This window comes from Apodemus sylvaticus, chromosome X, assembly GCF_947179515.1.
Source record: "Apodemus sylvaticus chromosome X, mApoSyl1.1, whole genome shotgun sequence".
Classification (NCBI taxonomy): Eukaryota; Metazoa; Chordata; class Mammalia; order Rodentia; family Muridae; genus Apodemus; species Apodemus sylvaticus.
In genome coordinates, this window is record NC_067495.1 from 60,294,377 (window position 1) to 60,313,671 (window position 19,295).

A 19,295-nucleotide genomic window follows, 5' to 3' on the forward strand; every position below is an offset into this window, starting at 1 on the left:
TCTATCATCCTCTTTCATCATTTCTTCTTCCATGAAAGCGTGGCCCTGACTCACACTGTCAGCCGGTTGCTTTGTACAGAATGGGGTCTCTTCCTGCTGTTGCTTACACAGCTTATTCTTTGCATTATTTGATTTTCCTCGAGTCTACAAAGCATCTTGGTATAGATTGCCTTTTTTATTTCTTCTACTCAGTCCTTGGAGTGCTCTTTCTGAGAGACCCCATCTTTCTGGTCTGGAAAGTTGGCAGCTGTTACCTCATGATGACTGCCCTCTTCCTGTTGTATGGTTAGAACTTTGCTTAGGCTGCTAGCTCTCGATGCCAACCTTCATGCCTCTTGACTCTTCAGAGTTTGTCTCTATGCTGTGGTGAACTCATTCAATGCTATCGTCTACTTTATTGATTTTCTCTGTGATTCTGCCTAATTTAGAGCTATCCCATTTTGTGAGGTTCCCCCTTCCTTTATTTTCCTTCTCTTTGGTGGTACGAATGAAACTCATCTCTCTGTATGTCCTACACATGCTTACTTCCAAAGTCTGCTAGCTTAGTCTCCAAAACATCATCTGGAGCAAAGTAAGATGGCTTGTCTTTTGTCAAGCAACAGGCAAACAGCAGAGCCGGTATTTCATTCCATAGAGGCGCTGTGCTCCCAGCATCCTCAGTGACCTCTCATTTAGAAATATGATGAGGAGTGCTGCTGCTCAAATAGCCCCTGGCTGGCCTCAGAGGCCAAGCCAGTACTTATGACGTTAGAATACAGATGTCCCAGGAGTGCCTACCCCAAGGCAGTCAGGAGTTGCCTCGTGACCCCTGCATGCTATGGCCCCATGGATATGGAGCAAATTCTCACAGGCAAGGCTCTGAGAAGGCCAAAGATCTCCCTTCTGTGGTTTTACAGGCTGAGCACAGCCCATCTTCCTCTACAGTTTTCTATAGTGTTTTCTTCTACCTGGAGAGAGCTCTCACTTTGCTGAACCTTGACTTTCTCTTCTGCACATTTTGATGATACCACCTTGCCCTGTAGGGATGACAGGGACATTCACTCAAACAACTCGTGGAAGGAGCTGGGCTTCCAGAACTGGGAACAGGAAGATGATAGCCTAAAACATGGCTTCACCAGACCTTTCTGCTTGAGAAATTTTTATTTGATGCTCAGCAGAGAGATATATAAAATAGGTACCTTTCTGGGTCTCAGTTTCCATGTCTATGAAGTGGATATGATAAAATATGTCTTAGAGAGGCACTGTTAAAGTAAAGGAAAGTGTGCTTAGCCAGGCAGTGGTGGCATACACACACCTTTAATCCCAGCCCTAGGGAGGCTGAAGCAGATAGATCTTTGTTAGTTTAAGCTCAGCCAGGTCTACAGAGTGAATTTCAGGACAGCCAGGGCTACACAGAGAAACAATCAAAAAAAAAAAAAAAAAAAAAAAAAAGAAGGAAGGAAGGAAGGAAGGAAGGAAGGAAGGAAGGAAGGAAGGAAGGAAGGATGTTTAGCATATACAAATGATTTGAATATAGCCTATTTCCAACCACACAGGTAACATGTCCAACTAATCAAGAAGAATGTCAGGGCCTTGACATGGGCATTCAAAGTTTTTAAAGCAAGTGACTTAATCTGCCCAAGTCACTTGTTTTATGCACATTGTATGTCACAGTTCCCTTCCACCCTGAACCAAAGAGCCAGAGAGCTCTGGCTTCTGTACACACCTTTTCAGTCTCCACAGCCTCTGAAGGAGCCCCAGAGCCTGGTGGCTGGCTTGCCTGTTCCAGCATATGCCTGAGATCCTCCCCATGTCTTCCTGGAGCCCTTCGCAAATGTGATCCTGGCACCTGGTCTCAGAACATGTCACACCCTGGGGTGATTGGAAGGATGAGGTCAAGAGTGAGGTTGCTGCTGGGGTCTCTGGATGACCCCTGTCTGGGCCTGCAGTCTACAAAAAGATTTCTCACAGGTACTGCGGAGGTTTGAAGGAAGACTGGAAGAAGCAAGGATTGGCTTTTCCTCTGCAGGCACAGCGGCCTGCCTGATTGTGGGAGTTTGGGCTTAACTTAGGAATTCCTAAGAGTGTCTTAACACTTCAAGGTCATGAGTTCAGTTACTCTTTTTATCCTGTGGTCCCCCTTTTCCTAAAGACAAGGAGCTGGGGAGACTAATCAGTCTTGCACAGCCTAGGGTGGAAGCTGAGAGCAGTAGAGTCTTCTTATGGTGCCTAGTGAAAAAAATTTTTTTATGTTGACTTACTGAGAGAGACTTGACGCTAGTAAGCAGAGACACAGGCAGAGTTCCAAATTTCCACTGTAGTCCCCAGAGAGGGAAGCCCTGGTAGGTAAGAGAGACAGACCCCTTACTAGGGAGTCTTAGATTGGTACATGATTGAAAATGGCCTCGTTCTTGGGATTTCACTCAGGAGGCCATGTCACTGTATTGCACAGGTGAAGGTGCCTCAGCAGAAGCCTCCATCTGTTGCTGACCAGGGCTTCTCATGGTGTGACTTTCTCCCCATACTTAAGAACTCAACCCAAGTGGTCCTGAGTTCAGGGAGCAAAGAATTAGGCTCTGGACATAGGGAACCTGTTTAGAGGAGATCTGGATACCTCAGACCTGGGATTCCTTGGCTATTGAGCTTCTAGATTTTTGTCTCGTAGGTCATGGGGCCAAGGACAGATGGGACATGTCTGGCTCTGAACATATAGTTTGTACGTCCTTCTGGTCTCATCTAGCCCAAGTGTAGCTCACCTCTGGATCTTTCCCTGTTCCTGTCACTAGGATTCAGAAGCCATTGCCAGAGTATTGGGACAAGCCCATTGAGCTCAATGAGACAGAGATTAGCATCTTTACATACATTACTAACCACAAACCACACCCTCCCAATGAAGATTCATGAAGTAGCAGTACTAGGACACTTCCCCTTTGTCTCTTTGCATGTAGGACAGAGGTCTAGAGAAGGGAAGGGATCCCTTCACGGTTACACAGCATGACAGCAACAGAATCCTTCTCCCCAACACAGGGACTTATCTGTAGTGGGAGTATGGTAAGTGGTGGGAAAAGCTCCAAGAGGAACATGGGCTGAGAGGTGGCGGGAAAGTCAGGATGGGCTGAGGGGTAGCCCACACTGGAATCATCAGCCCAGCTATCCTGCTGCTTCCATTGGTGAGGATTAGCACAAACATCCTTCTCCCTGCAGCCCTCTCTGCTGGCCAGCTGTGCAGGCTTTGGGTGGCGTGCCCCAGATGTGGGAGGCCCCAGACTGGAGGCTGGACTTTCTCTCTAGTGACGGTGTGTGCTCTCCTAGTATCCCGAGGGCACGGGCCAGCCTCTGGCTCATCTCTGCTTGTCAGGCCTGCTGAAGGACAGTCAGCGTGCCTGGCTGATCAAAGGCACTCTCACCCTCTGGCTTCAGGAGTGTTGGGGCCGAAGGGGAATATAGTGAGCCCAGATGCCATTTTGCCATGCTTTGAAGTTCCACTGTATTCAAACAGGATCTGGCTCTGGAGGGGGACCGCTCAAGCACAAACTTAACAACAATTCTTGACCTGGTATGTGATGAAGCAGGAGAGCTGAATCCTGCCATCTTTGACCAATCCTTTTACCTTAGTGGGCCTTAGCCTCCCTGACTAAACCAGGAAGGCATTGAATTTGGCTAAGTAAGGGCCAGGCTGACTCTGCCATGTCACAGCTATGATTTCTCTTCCTTCTTTTGGAGACCCAGAGTAAGCCCTAGTCAGCCATAGTCTAGCACTGAAGACAGAGTGACTGCAACTGCTAGGAGTGGGGACAAGTCATTCATTTATTTGTCATTCATTCATTCATTCATTCATTTATCCACTAGATTTCTTAGCTATGGAAATAGGGCACCCTCACATGTTGCTTTACTGCCTATGAGGCCTACATTTGGAACTGGCCTGCTCTTAGGTTCCCTTAGCTCTTCTGTAGACTTAGGGTGACCATGTTGGTTTTGAACTTTCATTCAGGAGTGGCCATAGCCAGCAGGGGCTTGGCTGAGTCTAACTCCAGCCAAATTAAGTAACAAAAGCAACTGCAAAAAGGTTTTTTATGCTTATAATCTTGTTGGGATGTCTTAAGAGAAAGGGCAGACACACACCAAGGCAAGGAAGAGTGTCACAGAGCCAAGGTACAGTAAGCCTGTATACTATGTCTGGGCCTGGACTCCTATCAGTGGATACTGATGTTGGGAATTCTTTCTTTCCTTGTGTGCATATGTTCTGGGAATGGGACCTGAGGCTTTACACATACTAAGCAAGTATTCTACAGCTGTGCTATAGCGTAGCCCTAGCAACTTTTCTCACCCTCCTTCTTCCTCCCCTTGTTAGTTTTTCTGAGAGAGCATCTCTATATGTAGCTCAGGCTGGCTCCAAACTTTATGATCCTTGTCCGAGTCTCTGAGCCCTGGAATTATAGGCATATCTGCCTTGGGAATCCTTTGTTAAATGCTTCTTTACAGGAGGCTGTCTGCTAGAAGTCAGGGGTGGGAACTCTGTGCGCTTCTGGCCTTTTCCTCTAGAAAATACCTCCTTCCTTGCCCCTTCTCCAGCCACTGTGGCCTAGGCCCAAGCTAATCTTATTGAGCCCTTAGACCTTTAAATAACCCAACAACAATGTTCCTGGTCTTTCTGAATTTGCTGGTCTTGAATTATTTGTTTTTTAAAAAAGAAAACCTTGATTTTATTATTTACTTGTGTGTGTGTGTGTGTGTGTGTCTGTGTGTGATTGTTTGTACACATACACACATACATGTCTATGGATGCCAGAGAAGACTATTGGATTCCCTGGAGCTGAAGTTACAAAGAGTTGAGAGTTATCAGTATGGGTGTCAGGAATTGAACCTGAACTTGGGTCCTCTGGAAGAACAGCAAGCACTCTGAACTGCTGAGTCATCTTCAAATAACTTCTTTTTCTTTTGTATGTATGTCCTTCAGTGTTACAAGAGGAGAGGCCCACACAGCCGTCTTTCTTTCTCACTGGGCTCAATGGCCTTGTGCTTGGCTCTGGCCTACTTCTCGGCCCTGCGTTACCTTGGGGTCAGGGATGAAAGCAGGCTGCCCAAACTCTCAGCCATCTGCTGAGGAGTAGTACATCCAAATCCTTGCTTGTCCCAGAAGAATCAGTCAGGGGTGAGCCAATCTGCTTATGGTCTCCAGCGCCAAAGGTCCTTGTCACAGCCTCTAAAGAGCCAGGCTGTGCAGAGGGTGGCCAGGCTGGCCTTGAGAACTGCATTGGGAACTATCTACTGATGACCCTCCCACAGCCACATTCCCATTAGAGGACCTCTGGACCTCCACAGGGCCCACTGAGAGACTACATCCTAGGGGGTGTGGGGGAGGGGAGAGGTCACAGTGTAAGAAAAGCAAGGTTGCCCCCTGTGATTTTAGTGGTATTGTGGGACTCAAGGTTTTGCCAGTGACAGTGAACAGAGATCTACTCCAGGTGAAGAGCAGGCTTATCCAGGACCAAGGCATCCCCTGCATAGCATACACACATTCACATATATGTATGCACACTTGTGGATGTGCACATGACTATTCCTGCATATATAGAGTACAGATGGTGGTACAGGGGTGGTAAAGAAGACCAAATTTAGGTTAGCGAGTCAGTGGGGGTAGAAGGCAGATCCTCTGGCTATGGTCCTCTGGCTTTGTATGGGTCAGTTTCATGCCTGTCTTTTTTTTTTTCCCTTGGAAGGTCCACAGTAGCTGTTACTAATTGTGGACATCTCTTGAGTTCTCAAACATTGAATGCAAGCTGTGGCCTCTTGCCGAAGTCCTCACTCACTGTTCGCAGAACAGCCACCTCCTCACTCTTGGCGCCATCCTTCTCTTTCAATTGCATGCGTGAAGAAACTGTTGGGCCAGAAAGATTCCATGGAAGGAGTTGGATTCCATGGCAGGGTAGCTCAGACTGGGGGTGGGGGCAGCTAGCTCTTCCATCATAGCCCCAGAACCCAGACCTACAAAGACCCTGAGGGTCACCGGTGAGGAGGGCGTGAAATGAAGCTGACTTGCTAAGTAGCCTGCCCTTGCCCCCCCCCTCATCTGCCTGCCTGGCTAAAGAGGCGCCCCCCCCAGGAATGATAATAACCCTCCTTCCCTCCCTCCCTCCTTCCCTCCCTCCTGTCTAGATGGCCCCTTCACACACCACTAGCTGCCTTCTCACCCAGGCTCCGCTTGTCTCCCACATACACACAAGCACAAGTGGTAGGAAATGATCCCCTTGGCCAGATGGCAGTTCAGAGAGTACAAGGAAACCTGCCTGAGGCTACATGGCGTCACATCGGTGGTGACGTTAACCTGAGACCCAGCGTGCCACATCACATGCTTATATGCCCCTTAGATTCCTGTAGTGCTTAAAGACTCAGGACTAGGCCTGGATTTCTTTTCCAGCTAGGAGACAAACTGCTTAGAGTCTCTAGGCTGGAAGGGGTACGGGTGGAAACAGTTGCAGATGGAGGGAGGGCACCAAATCTAGGCTTATCCTGAGATGCCTTCATTTTGAAGAATTTTTGTCTAGTTTTTCTGGAAAACAGAATGACTGGCAGACATCCTCTTAGCTGTCCTTCATGTGGGAATGTCTTCCAGTTCATTCTTGAATAATATTTTCATTGGACATTGAAATCTAGGTTGGCTGCTCTTTTCTTCTGGGACTTAATAATAAAAGTACTATGGCGCTTTCTCATGGCCCCCATGTTCTAACACGCCCCTCCTTTTGTAGTCAGGTCTCTTGTGAGGTGAGCTACAATTCCAGTCCTTCCTAGTGTGTCCCGGGAAGAGCCCTACATGCTACGTGAGCTTACACTTTCCGTCACTGCCCTGAGACAGCAAGGCTGGATGGACATACTGGGGCCTCTCTTGGGACTCTGGCATTGTCTGAATCTCAGAGTTATCTAACCCCGCAAGGTGGATCAGCTCCCATTGTAGGAGAAAGAGGCCTTGTTTCCTCTCAAGGACAGGGCCTGAATCCTGTGCCTTTTGCTCTTTCTACTTTGGCCCCTGGCAGCCTACTGAGCCAGAGGTAGCTCTTATCAGGGCACCCCAAGTCCTTTGTTCTCTTCTCATCCAGACCATTGCAAATAACCCCGTCGGTGCGAGGCGGCAACCTGAAGGGTCATCATTTGCCTTCCTCACCAGGATCTCTATGTCGCAGTCTGGGTGGCTGGCTTGCCACAGCCCACTGTGAGCTTCAGTGTTCTCTCTGCCTGAGATAGCCCTTCTTCTCTATGTGCAAGCTCATGCAGAAGTGAGACTAGCTCCTCACTAATCTATGCATCAGTGTTTGCATCCATAAATTAGGAGTGATGATACTATACCATGAAGTTGACATGAAACATTTTGAACAGTGCTTGGCCCATGACAAATACATTCAGCCTTCTATAGGCAGGTTCTATTTCTGAGAACACAACCTATCAGATTGAAAGCATTTGAGGAGAAGGCCGTGACTATACTAAATAGCACAGCATCACAACTATTTTACAGAGAATTTATGTTGTATTACATATCATAAGTCCTCTAGAGATGATTTAAAGTATATGAGAGGGTATGAGTAGGTTGTATGCAAATCCCATGCTATTTTGCATAAAGGATTTGAGTATCTGTAGGGCTGAGCATTCCCTGAGGACCCAGACCCCAGACCCTACGACCCTGAGGGACTGACTCTCCTCAAGAGAGATTAGCTCATCGTTATAGGGATCACTGACACTATTACACCACAGCAGCACATAGGTACCAGAATCGGACTCCCTATGTTCAAATCCCCTGTGTCACCTCAATCAAGTCATTTAACCTCTCTGTGCTTCCATGTGCTCATTTTTAAAAGGCAGCTAATCAGAGGCCGACATCACCAAGCTGTCACAAGGCTCATGGGAGACAGTACATATAAGCCCTTAGCATAGAGTGGAGCTGTGAGCTACTGATGCGCATGAGCTAGGAGGAAGATTAGTGTGGCTATTGAGAAAGATGGTCAATGAGAGCTATTGGGAGGAGTTGGCTATAGCTTGTGCTAGGGAGGGACTCCTGGGTCTCCGAGGCAGTCCTTGGACCCTACCAGGTTCCTGGCAGGCTGATGGCATTCCCACCTCTGCCACCCTTGATGGATTTCAGTTACCTTCTGGATTTCAGTTACCCTGCCTCACGCCCAACTTCAAGGCCCCCCTTTGGAGGCCTCCTCAAGTTTCAGCACATCGACTAAGCACCTTGTGGGACACAGGATGTTCTCCCAGCCCTGTGTGGGGTGCACTTGTTATCCCTGGCTGCGTGGGCCTGGCTGTGAGTATGGCCTGCTTACCCATCCCCATGCTAAGAAATGACATCAGATGGATGTCATTTACAGTTTTGACCAAAACAGGGGAGAAAGCCAGTCTTCAGCAGTCTCCTTCCCTCGAGCGGTTTTAGAATTTTATAGAAGGAGTGGAGCGAGACCCAGGACTGTGTTTCTGGATATTTGGCCGTGGGTCTCAGTGGACTGAGCTGGAAGAGGTCCCAAAGGTGAAGCCAATTCAGGATTTTTGGTTCATGCTGCAGCTGCCTGCTGACTCACTCTATTTCCTGCTGGAAGGTAGAACTAAAAGAGATGTTAAAAAAAAAAAAAAAACAACTAATTTTGAGGGAGACAGGTCTGCAGTAGAACCCTAGATTGTCGTCCTAGGCCTGGCCTCTGACATCGCCACGGGGTTCTTTTTCCTCTCAGGCTTCACTTCACTTGTTCATCTATCTCATGAGCAGTTTGGCACAGACCTGTCTCCCTCAAAAGAGAAGGGGGACAGGACTAGGAAGAGAGCCCCGTCATAGAATACTTATGGCATAAGCATTCCAGAAGAACTCATATAGAAGGTGGGCTGTGGTGGTATGCTTGCAATCCCTGAGATGGGTAAGCACAGATAGGAGGATAGCCAAGGTTTACTCACTAGCCAGCCCAACCTAATCAGCAAGCAACAAGGCCCAGGGAGAGACTTTGTCTCACAAAAAAATAAATAAATAAATAAAATAAAGCTCCTTGTTTGGCTCCCGCTTAAAGACACCTGAGGTTGACCTCTGACCTCCACACTCATGGGCAAACACATGTACTCCCACATACACATGTGCAGTGCCTCCTCCAGATTCCCAAGCTTAGGAGAGGCTGAGCCCACAGTATACCCACAATTGTCAGGGGCCGAGGCTTAGGTTCCTTTTTCTGTCTCATGCTGCCATTTCTTACACCCAAGGGGGAGGCTGGCCAACAGTAATGGAAGGCACCTAGGGATAATCAAATGAGGGCACGCCACACTGTCATGAACAAAGAATGGGCTCCCTCAATATGCAGCAGCATGGACAAATCTTCTAGAAGCACTGCTCAATTGAGTAAAAGACATCAAACACCCTCAAAAAAAAAAAAAAAAAAAACATGGTATGGGAACTCAAGAGCAAGCACAGCTGGGCCCTAGGAATGGAAGAGGACGGACATAGTGAGATGTCCGATTGTGAAGACACACACATGAGCCTATTGGAACCCTGGAAATGTCCTCAATCTCAGTCTAAGAGGAGGTTACCCAAGTTGAGTTGGCAGGTAAAACGTTATGTACTTAGTACATTGTACTGTGTGCAAATAGGAAGTGTACCTTTGAAAAGCTGGAAATGATCTGGGTACTTGGAGAACGATGAGAGTGGACAACCGATGACTGTCATTTCCTAGCCCCAGCCCTGTACTCGGCACCATCACCGTGATGGAAATATGTCCCCACAGAATCCAGAGCTGATGGCTCAGTGCCAACATGTCTGGTCTGTCCCACTGACCTCACGGTACGTGCGCGGTTATTGGCTACCTTTCTCACCTATGTAGCATGCCATAAGGACAGCCTATGGACTTTACCAGTGTTCCCTCTTGTGCCTACAACAGCGCTTGGTATATGGCAATACTTTAGTAAATACTTTTGCACTGGCTACAAGCCTGACATTTGTACTGTGGAAGCAAAAGACAGAGAACAGGTAACTTTCAACTAGAATCAGAAACATTTTTTCCCTTCCAGTTCGGGGATGGAACCAAGACCTGCATGCATCTGCTAGGCAAGCCCCACTGCTGAGCAACACCCGTGACACAGATTTTGAGCTTTCTGGTTTAAGATAAAGGCTTACTAGGTACATTAATCTAGCCTTGAACTCACAATTCTCCTGCCTCTGCCTCCCAAGAGCTGGGATTGCAGGCCTATACCACCACACCTGGCCTGGAATTGAACTCTGTGAGCAGGAAGTGCTTGCCAATGCAGACAAGAAAGGATTTCCCAGGCAGCAGGATGAAATGGAGGCCTGCTGCAACATGGGAGGTCTGGGGGAGCCCAAGGCAGCTGGCAGGTTATTGTGGTGTGTGGGGGTGGAGAGACCTTGGGAGTTGTGCAGAAAAGGTAGGCAGGGGCCACATTGTGAGGGGCCTTAGGTCCTTGAATGGGAGGCGGATTTCCCCTTGTAGATGATAGGGAGCCATTGAAATGTTTTAATTAAAGAGATAATCCGATCAAGCCTTTGCTGGCAAGGTGCCTTTGGTAACAGCATGGAAGGTGGGTTGAAGGGGGACGGGCTGGAGGGCTGGTCACTTCTCCACAGTAGGCCAAGACTGGAAAGCTGGTCTTTAGAGACTTCAGCCCCTCTCCTTGTTTTTCCAGCCTGTTTCCTTTCCCTCAGCCCTCAGTGAAGATGGAAAACAGCTGGCCCTTCCCTCAAAGCCCAATGGCCCTCTGGGCCCTAGGCTGTCATTTCTACTGCCTCATTTTCTGCTCAGGCCAGCTTTATGAAAAAAAAAAAAAAAAAAAAAACATGGCCCTGCAAAGGTGCTTAGACAGCAGGTGCCCAGACTGGGCACAGGGTCTGACTGAACCCACCCTGATCCAGGCCCCATCCGGCTGATCACCCACGACAGTGGAGGCACCCCCTCCCCCTGCCCACGACAATGCTAGGAGAGTTAAGGGGCCTTGTTGTCTGCGGTGTTGCTATGCAGGGCCAGCCACAAGCAGCTCTGAGGTTGGCTTGTGGTCTGGTGGGGGGCTTGTGCTTGGCAGCTGAGGCAGGCCACCCCAGCCTGGGTTCCAGCTCCAAGCAGGAATGCTAAATGAGAGCCTCCAGCCTTCCAATTTAGAGGACTGAAATAAACCGAGCCGCATTCCTGCTGGGGCCCCAGGATTCCATCCTCTAGGCAAGCTGCTAAGCTTTGCCCTCAAGCCCTCTGCTGCCGAGACAGGGACACTAGGTAGGCAAGGGTGGCACAAGACTGGGTGACAGGCCTTGTGGGAGGCTTACGGGGGCTGGCTCGGTTGTTTGTCTGGACTTGAATCAATCTATTGCGATGTAGTTTCTGTCTACTCACATGTTCGAGGGCAGGCCCCACCCCGGGATGACAGTTGAGAAGGCTACTAAGGATGTCCCCACCTGGGGGGTTTGGTTTTGCTTTGGGGTGGCAAAGCCTCTGCTTGATCTCCAATTCTCAGACCATAGCACCCAGGCGCTTCTCTTTTGTCTCTTACTTCTGAAAATGAAGAGTATTGTGGTCAGCCCTCTTATAGGGTTGCCAAAGATTTGGTGAGGCTATCCCTAGGAAATCATGCATGGAAGCCTTGGTACATTGGGCTCAGGACACTCCCTTACTTAGCTTAAACTTTTGAGGAGCAGTGGGTGGAGTATGCCTATGTGCATGTGGATGGACATAGTGACCATGTGGCTGTTGAGGAAACATTCAAAGTTTTCTCAGATTGTTTTTGGGGTAGCTTGGGGGGGGGGAAGGTTTTGAGAGGCCAGAGACACTTGCGTGATAAAGAGACCCAGCATTTGAGCTGCTGACCAAAGATCCTTTCATTGTCCCCATTCTGAAGAAAGAGGTAAAGCACTCATGATCTCTGTCACCCACCAGGGGAAGGTAGGAGCCAATGGTGTTCCTGGTGGGTCTCTGCCTGAGAGCCCAGACAGGATGGGAGAAGTCTTATAAGCTCTCACAGCTTAGTGTGTACCAGAGGAGAGAGACTCCAATCTAAGAGTGCTTGGCTCAGACTGGCTTCAGGGCATTTTGGAGACCTTGAAGCAGTGCAGCTGGGAAAGCACACTGGAGGAACTTGGGCCTCATGTCGCCCACCATATAAGGGGGGACCGGAGGTGCTTCTGCAAGCATGTGCCCTTACAGTGGGTGCATCTACACGTCATAGTCTTTCTTCCCTATCTGTTTCCTGAGGAGAAAGTGGAGGAGGCGTGCCAGATGGGAACCATGTATCTCAGCTCTAGGTTCCCATGCCCCTCAGCTCCTGCCCACAAGGGGCCTTGTCCTTAATGTTGCCACTTCTGAACCTCTCCCCACTCTGGTTTGCTCTCATTGGCCTTGCAAGATAGGTCCTTTTCTGTTCAGTTGTTATCTGTGTCAAACCCTGGCCCATAGATAACCCCCAAACAGACAAGACTAATGGCTACAAAGACCCAAAGTTCCTGCACTACCCCGGTAGCATTGGGTCATGCCTTTCTTTTCTGCTACTTTCCCATTCTTCTCATTGCTGATGTATAGGGGCTTTGTCAGCACGTAGCAAAAGCTATCAGAGGGAACCGAGATGAGCCGAGCAGTTCAAGGTCGAGAGCTGAGAGCCTGAAGGAGGAAGAACAGACTAGTTTCTTTTTAGGACTGAAGCTTGCCCGGGGCATCAGGCTCTGAGGTTGGGAACCTGAGGAATCTGGAGTGTGTTGAGGCTGATCACTCAATCTACATTCACGAAGCTGTTATGGAACAGCAGTTGAGCACCAGGCCACAGGTTTAGAGCCTGAGACACAGCCATGTGGAAGATGCACTCTGCCCCTGCCACCGAGAAATTGTAACAAGCCTCTGTTCTCCACTGGGGCCTGAAAGTTCCATCCATAATACCTGCCCTCTTGCTTGTAGGGAGAAATCAAAGACATTTGGGACCACAATGCTGAGAGCAACAAGGAGAGTTAAAGTTCAGGATGAGGCCCACATTCAGATCTGACTGCCATTCCTCCAAACCCTGCTCCTTAGGACGATACTTTACTCATGGCTTGGTAATCATACAGAAGAAAGACTTGGTTTTCAATAGGTTATTCCCCAGGTGTCCACAGCCAGGCTCACAGCCCCCTCTCCCGCACCTTTGGACCTTTTGTTTGGCCAGGCAGACACAGTAGGGGTGCCGGCTGCTTCTTCCCTTTCTTCTATTTGTGCCTACCTCTGGAACTGGGATAGTGGTTCCTGCAGGGCAGAGCCTCCCACTTCTACAACTCTAGCTTTTAAGCCAGGCTTTGGGGGGAACATAGAGATCTACCCAATAAGTACCTGAGTTCCCAAAGCTGATTTCTCATGCCCCCTCAATACTTGAGTTCTGGGGGGGCAGGTGGTTTGGGTTTGCATAGTGGTTTTGTGTCTGACAAGCATGTTTGACCCTGTGACTTCATCTTTTGGTGTCTTGTCTTTTTATTGGAAAACTAGCGACGAGTAAAACACTGAGATCTGAAGGTTGCTGGGACACCCAGAATAGTGGCAATACTCAGAAAGCTCTAGCTCTTCCACTTAGCTACTGCTGCCACATCTCCTAGGCAACCACTGCAGCACCATCTCACATGACAGATAAAGCCACTTCCCTAGCAGACTATGCAGACAAGGAGAAATGGCTGCTTCTCATACAGTGGCCCTACCTGTCTGTAGGTTCCTCTTCATATACAGAAGCTACATCTAGGGGTCAAAAACACTTGACAAAATTACAAGTGTAACGAGTATGTAAAGACATTTTTTCTTGTCATTAAGCAGTGCGGTTTAACAATTGCTATAATATTTCCATTGCATTCTATGGCTGGGGCATGAAGCTGAGGTCTCATTCATATCAGGCAAGGAGTCTACCCCGGAGTGACCCCTTTGCCTGCTCTATTTAGTATTAGAAGTTGTTAAGAATGTATTTAACTGGATGTTCTATTGTATGCCTGAACTCCTAGTACTCTGGAGGCTAAAACAGGGGTATAATAGTGCATTTCAGGCCAGCCTAGGCTACAAAGTGAGATCCTGTTTCAATAAAATAAAAGTCCCCAAAGTAAAAAAGTAAAAAAAGTTATTTCTATGGGAGAATATGTGTAGATTATATGCAAATATTATGCTATTTGGTATCAAAAACTTAAGGGCTGGCAGATTTTGGTGTCCAGAACAGGGACAGACTCTTTTAAAAACGCAGGCTGGATATGCCTTGGGAAGACTAAGCATTGGCCAAAGTCTTTTAAAACTTATTCATACATTGAGGTGGTGTGCAGCTGGAGACTGCATTTCCTGTTTTAGTTTATTTTGTTGGTTTGGAGTTTTGGTGTGTGTGTGTGTGTGTGTGTGTGTAGCCAAGACTCCACATTTTGACACTTCCATACATTTAGTGTTGTGTAGATGTGCTTGCATACAGGTGAGTCACAGTGGGCCTATGTGAGAGGCAGAAGACAACTTGCAGAAATCAGTTGGCTCCTTCCACCGAGTGGGTTCTGAGGCTCTTAGTTTATAAGTCTCGGTGGCAAGTCCCTTTATTGACTGAACCATCTTGCCAACCTCCTGCATTTCTTTGGTTTGTCATGTTGTTTGGAAACAATGCCATCAGGTAGCTCAGGGTTGTTTGAAACTTACAGCAATCCTCCTGCCTTTGTCTCTTGAATGCCGAGATCCAGCAAATACCAGTAACACCAAGAAAGATTCTATTTCTGACAAATACCTGGGTCATGTTGCTGGCCCAGGGCTCCACATTTTGAGCATCTCTTGCTGATATTTAGCCCCCAAGGGCAGCTCTATACATAACAGTCTGTAGAGCATTTAGAGAGTATCAGAGCCTATGACAGATGCTTCCTGAACTCCTGTAACAGTCTGAAGGACACATTGCCAATTCTGCTTTATAGATAAGAAAACTGGGGCTCAGGGAAAATCAAATGACTGTCCCAAGGTTACAGAGCTTACAGGCAGAAAGGATTTCAACTCAGGCCCAGATGACTCCAAATCTTATCTTTCCCCATTCTAGAAAGATGCTCCACAGGAGAGAAGGTCCACTGAGAGAAGATGAAAGCAATAGCAATAGCAAAAGTCCTACCCTGGGTGATGGTCTTGTGAAAGTCAAGGGCACTTGCCTAGCCACTGCCTGCCTGCTGAGATCAAGGGCTGTTGGGATCTATGTGTGGGTAGTTAGAAGATGCATGAAGGCCCTTGGCTTTCCAGGGGATAGCACTTTGGTGGGGCTTTAAGGCTCTCAGGATTTCCCAAAGGTAATCAGGCCCAATACCACTTAGTGTCACTGGCCCAAATTCAATATAATGAAGTCTCAACTGGAAGGCCCATTTCTGCACTCAAGGTGAAGCCATCCTTTGTTCTGTTTTTGGCCATGAGATAACTTACAGCCTAAGTAACTTACAGCCTAGTGCTTTTGGTAACTCCATGGTTCATAGTTACTCAATTCTAGCCAATCTAAAAAAATTGTTTTCCCTTGTATGTCGGGCTGGAGAGATACCTCAGTGGCTGCTCTTCCATTGAACTTGGGGTTCAATTTCGTGTTTCCCTGTGGCATCTCATAACCATCCATAACTCCAGTCCCAGGGGATCTGACACCCTCTTGTGGTCTCTGCATGATATATGCATATGGTACATAGACATTCATGTAAACAACACACACACACACATACACACACACACACACAATTTTAAAAAAATTTAAACAAAAAGAAGGGGCTGGAGAGATGGCTTAGCAGTCAAGAGCTTTGGCTGCTCTTCCAGAGGATCTGGGGTCAATCCCCAGCACCCTATTTGGCAGCTCACAACTGTCTATAACTCCAGTTCCAGGAGATCTGCCACCTTCACACAGACATGCATGCATGCACAACAGCAATGCACATAAAATTAAAAGAAAAAAATCAAAGGAAGAAATGGAAAATCCTCACATCTTCTAGATCACAGATCAGTCTATCTCTTTTCTTGATTAGGTCATGACAGCTGACAGCCATGAACTCAGAATTCTTAAAAGATATTTCGTAGGTCTCCTTTCCCTATAAATATTGAGAATTTGGTTCCTGCAGCATGAAAGCCTTAAAAGTATAAGTCACAATATGTGTGGAGATGACGTTTTCTGGGGTCGCCACCCACAGCTTTCACTATTTCTTTACTCCTTTAGCAAATGCCTGGATGTCAACTCCACACAGGTCAGAGTTGGGTGCTAGGACTATGGTGATGACTGACAGGGATCTCTGCCTCTGAGGAGCCTCCAGTACTGAGAGGCCTTGAGGAAGCTGATATCTACATTTAAACCCAGACTTGAATCTGGAGCCCGACTGGCTTCCATTGAGTCTCACTTCATCCCCACCATCGGCAGGCAGTATTAATATCTTCAAAAGACTTATCTACTTTCATTTTATTTTATGCATCTGAACGTCCTACATATGTGTGTACGTGTGCTACGTTCATGCCTAGTGCCTGCGGTATCCGGAAGAGGGTGTTAAACCACCTGGAGCTGGAGTTACAGACATTGTGAGCTGCCGTGTAGGTTCTGGGAACAGAAACTGGGTCTTTTGCAAGGGCAGCGAGCATTCATAACTGCTGAGCCATCTCTCGAGCCCAGCCACTAACATTTTTGAAGTTAGGCCCAAGTGAGGTACAGAGTAAAGTGGGGCAGGGCATGCCCGAGGTCATACAGAAAATCAGTCATAGACCCCCAAACGAAGCTCCAGGTTTTAGCGTTCCCTGCGTGGGGCATTGACCAACCCACGTATAAAGTGTTTAAGTGGGCATGGAGCCAATCCATGGGGCTGTAAAGAATGACCACTTCATGCCTGGGATCCCTGGGCCTGGTGTGCTTTTATAGCTAACGAAGCTACTGCTACCTCCACCCCCCACCTCCCCCCCCACCCCCCCTGTTCTTAGCTAATCCATTTCTAACACAGATTGCCTGGGGGAACCTCACCCCCACAGCTCTCTCACCCCACAGGCAGCTGTTCCCCTTCCAGCCTGCTGGGTGGGCTCCGGACCTTCCTGGGGCCTCTTCTCCCTGAGATGGCCCAGCTGGCGAGTCCAGCTGGGGGTTTCAGGGAGGATGGGGCCCATCTGGAGGGGCCTTCGAGTGAAGCAGAGGAGCCAGGAGGGAGGCCGAGCCCCCTGGGAACCTAAGGCTGAGCTTGGGGAGATCTCAGAATGGTGCACAGAACAGCTTTCTGGGCTGGTGTCTAAGGGTGCCCTCTGAGGCCTGGAAGGACTCTGGGAGATCAGTCTGCTTTCTCAGCCTCCCTCTACGATGTACTTCTGCAGGCTGTAAATCTGCATTTTGAAAGGCTTTGAGCTGACCCAGGAATACCCTCCCTGCCCAATTCTCTTTGGCACCCTTTTTCTTTCCTTCCTGGTAACTATTGGGGTCCAGGTTTTCCAGGCGACGTGTGGATCCACAGTTGGAGAACATGGCCCTCTGTCCTGAAGGCTCTCTCTGTCTCACAGGGAAGACAAACCACAGCCATCCACTCCCACCAGATGCACGGTGCTCTTTGCGTTTTCTGAGGAGGGAGGAAATGACTCTGAGAAGAGCTGGAAGTGTGAGGAAAAGCCTCCTAGAAAAGGAGGAGCAGCAGATGGCTCAGCGGGTCAAGCCACTTCCTGTGCAAGCCTGACAACTTGAGGTTCAAGCCACCAGGGCCCAACTAAAGATGGAAGGAGAGAACTGACCTCATAGCGCTGCCCTCTGACCTCCATGTGGCATGCCATGAGTACCCCCACACACACACAATACTGAGGGAAAGTCTTAAAAATTATCAAGAAAAGAGAACGAGGAAGGGCAGATGGCCTTCTCTGGCCTCCAGCAGACTGTGCTGCTAGCTGGTTAGATCGCATTTGGGTGAGATGATTTACCTGGATGGTTTACTGACCTCTGTGTTCCCACTTTCTGGGTCAGGAGAACCATTCTCCTGAGAAAGGGTCAAGTGGGGAGAAAGGGGGAGGGAGAGGGAAAGAAAGAGAGGGGGAGGAGGGAGGGAGGAAGAAAAAGAGGGAGGGAGGGAGAGAGGGAAGGAGGGAGGGTTGGAGAGAGAAAATATTGGGATACCTCTAGTTCTACCAGAGTTCTTCTTTTGTCCCTGTGGTTTCTACCCACAGGTCACAGTGCTGTCTTCTTTGATGCTCCTTGCGGACCTAAGGGCCATCTTCATTGTTTCACTCTTGATCAGCTAAGCCTCTCCAAGCCACACTCCGCAGTTCCTCTCACTGTTTCCCACCAGGCCAGGGAGAGGCCTTCTTCTCTAGTCTGTTTTGCCTCCTGACTATGCTACAGAGTGGTGTCTGTAGCACCTTCATGCGTGCCGCCCTCAGGGGATGCTAAGTCCCTGTTCTAGAAACCTGACTTCCCAACTCTGTATGGCTCCAGCCCAAGAACTGGTGGACTTGTTTGGTAAGCCCCATCTATCACTGGTGCCTGCTTCCCTCTACTCCCTGGGCTCACCTGCTTTCTGTTTCCTGTCTATGTTGTGGGCTGTTATAAACTGGAGGATCACAATCTCTTTGTATCAAGACCCTTTTTTTAGTCATATATGCTAAGACTCTTTCCCCAAACAGGTACCATTGGAAGGATCTAGGGACACGGATGTGATGTCTTCAGATTGACATCTGAAGCAATGACAATGTGATGTCATTGCTTTAGCCTGCTCTAGAGTCTTAAGAACCTGCCTGGATGTGAGGATACAAACATAAGCATAAGATCTTAAATCTCTCCCTGTGATATTTGTTTTGTAAACTTCAGCCCGTTGACGTCTTTCAGGAGTATTTTTGGAAAATAAACCTTGCAAGTTGATGAGATTAGCTCTCTCAACCTCTGGTTAGCCCTGTGCTCCCAGTTTGGTCAGCAAACAGCCATGTCTGCATGTACACCAGGAGAAAGCTGGCTCTGCAAAGCCATCCTGCAAGACTTTGTCAGGAAGTCTGGAGGTCAGAATTCAGCTTCTGACATGCTGCCTTGTGGCCTGGAGAGCCTGAAGGAGGCATCAAGTACGTGTTGGAGTGAATGGTTGGTCGTGAGGCAAAGCAAGGTGCCAAGCCTGTAGCCAGATGGCCTTTCCTGCTCCAGGGATTGGGGATGCAGCAGAGAACAACAGATTATAGCTATGGCTTCGGCCCCATTGGGAGCATCCAGTCTCTCAGAGAGAAGAGGAAGATGTTTTCAATGTCACAGAATAGGCTGGACAAAAAAAGGTACCTAGAGACATCATATTCCAGTCGCTGCAACTCCCCCCACCCCAACAGTATGTGATTTCAGGAAAGAATCCGGGCAGATGAGACTAAAAAATGGCTCTGACATTAGGA

General features: G+C 48.4%; 1 long non-coding RNA gene across 1 annotated transcript; it reads left to right on the forward strand.

Moving 5' to 3' along the window:
* The first annotated feature begins 2,959 nt into the window (after window positions 1-2,959).
* On the forward strand, window positions 2,960-18,492 carry LOC127674983 (uncharacterized). The gene is made up of 3 exons (XR_007975423.1): window positions 2,960-3,030; window positions 17,445-17,838; window positions 18,096-18,492. It is a non-coding gene; the product is annotated as an uncharacterized LOC127674983 (long non-coding RNA).
* The last annotated feature ends 803 nt before the right edge of the window (window positions 18,493-19,295 follow it).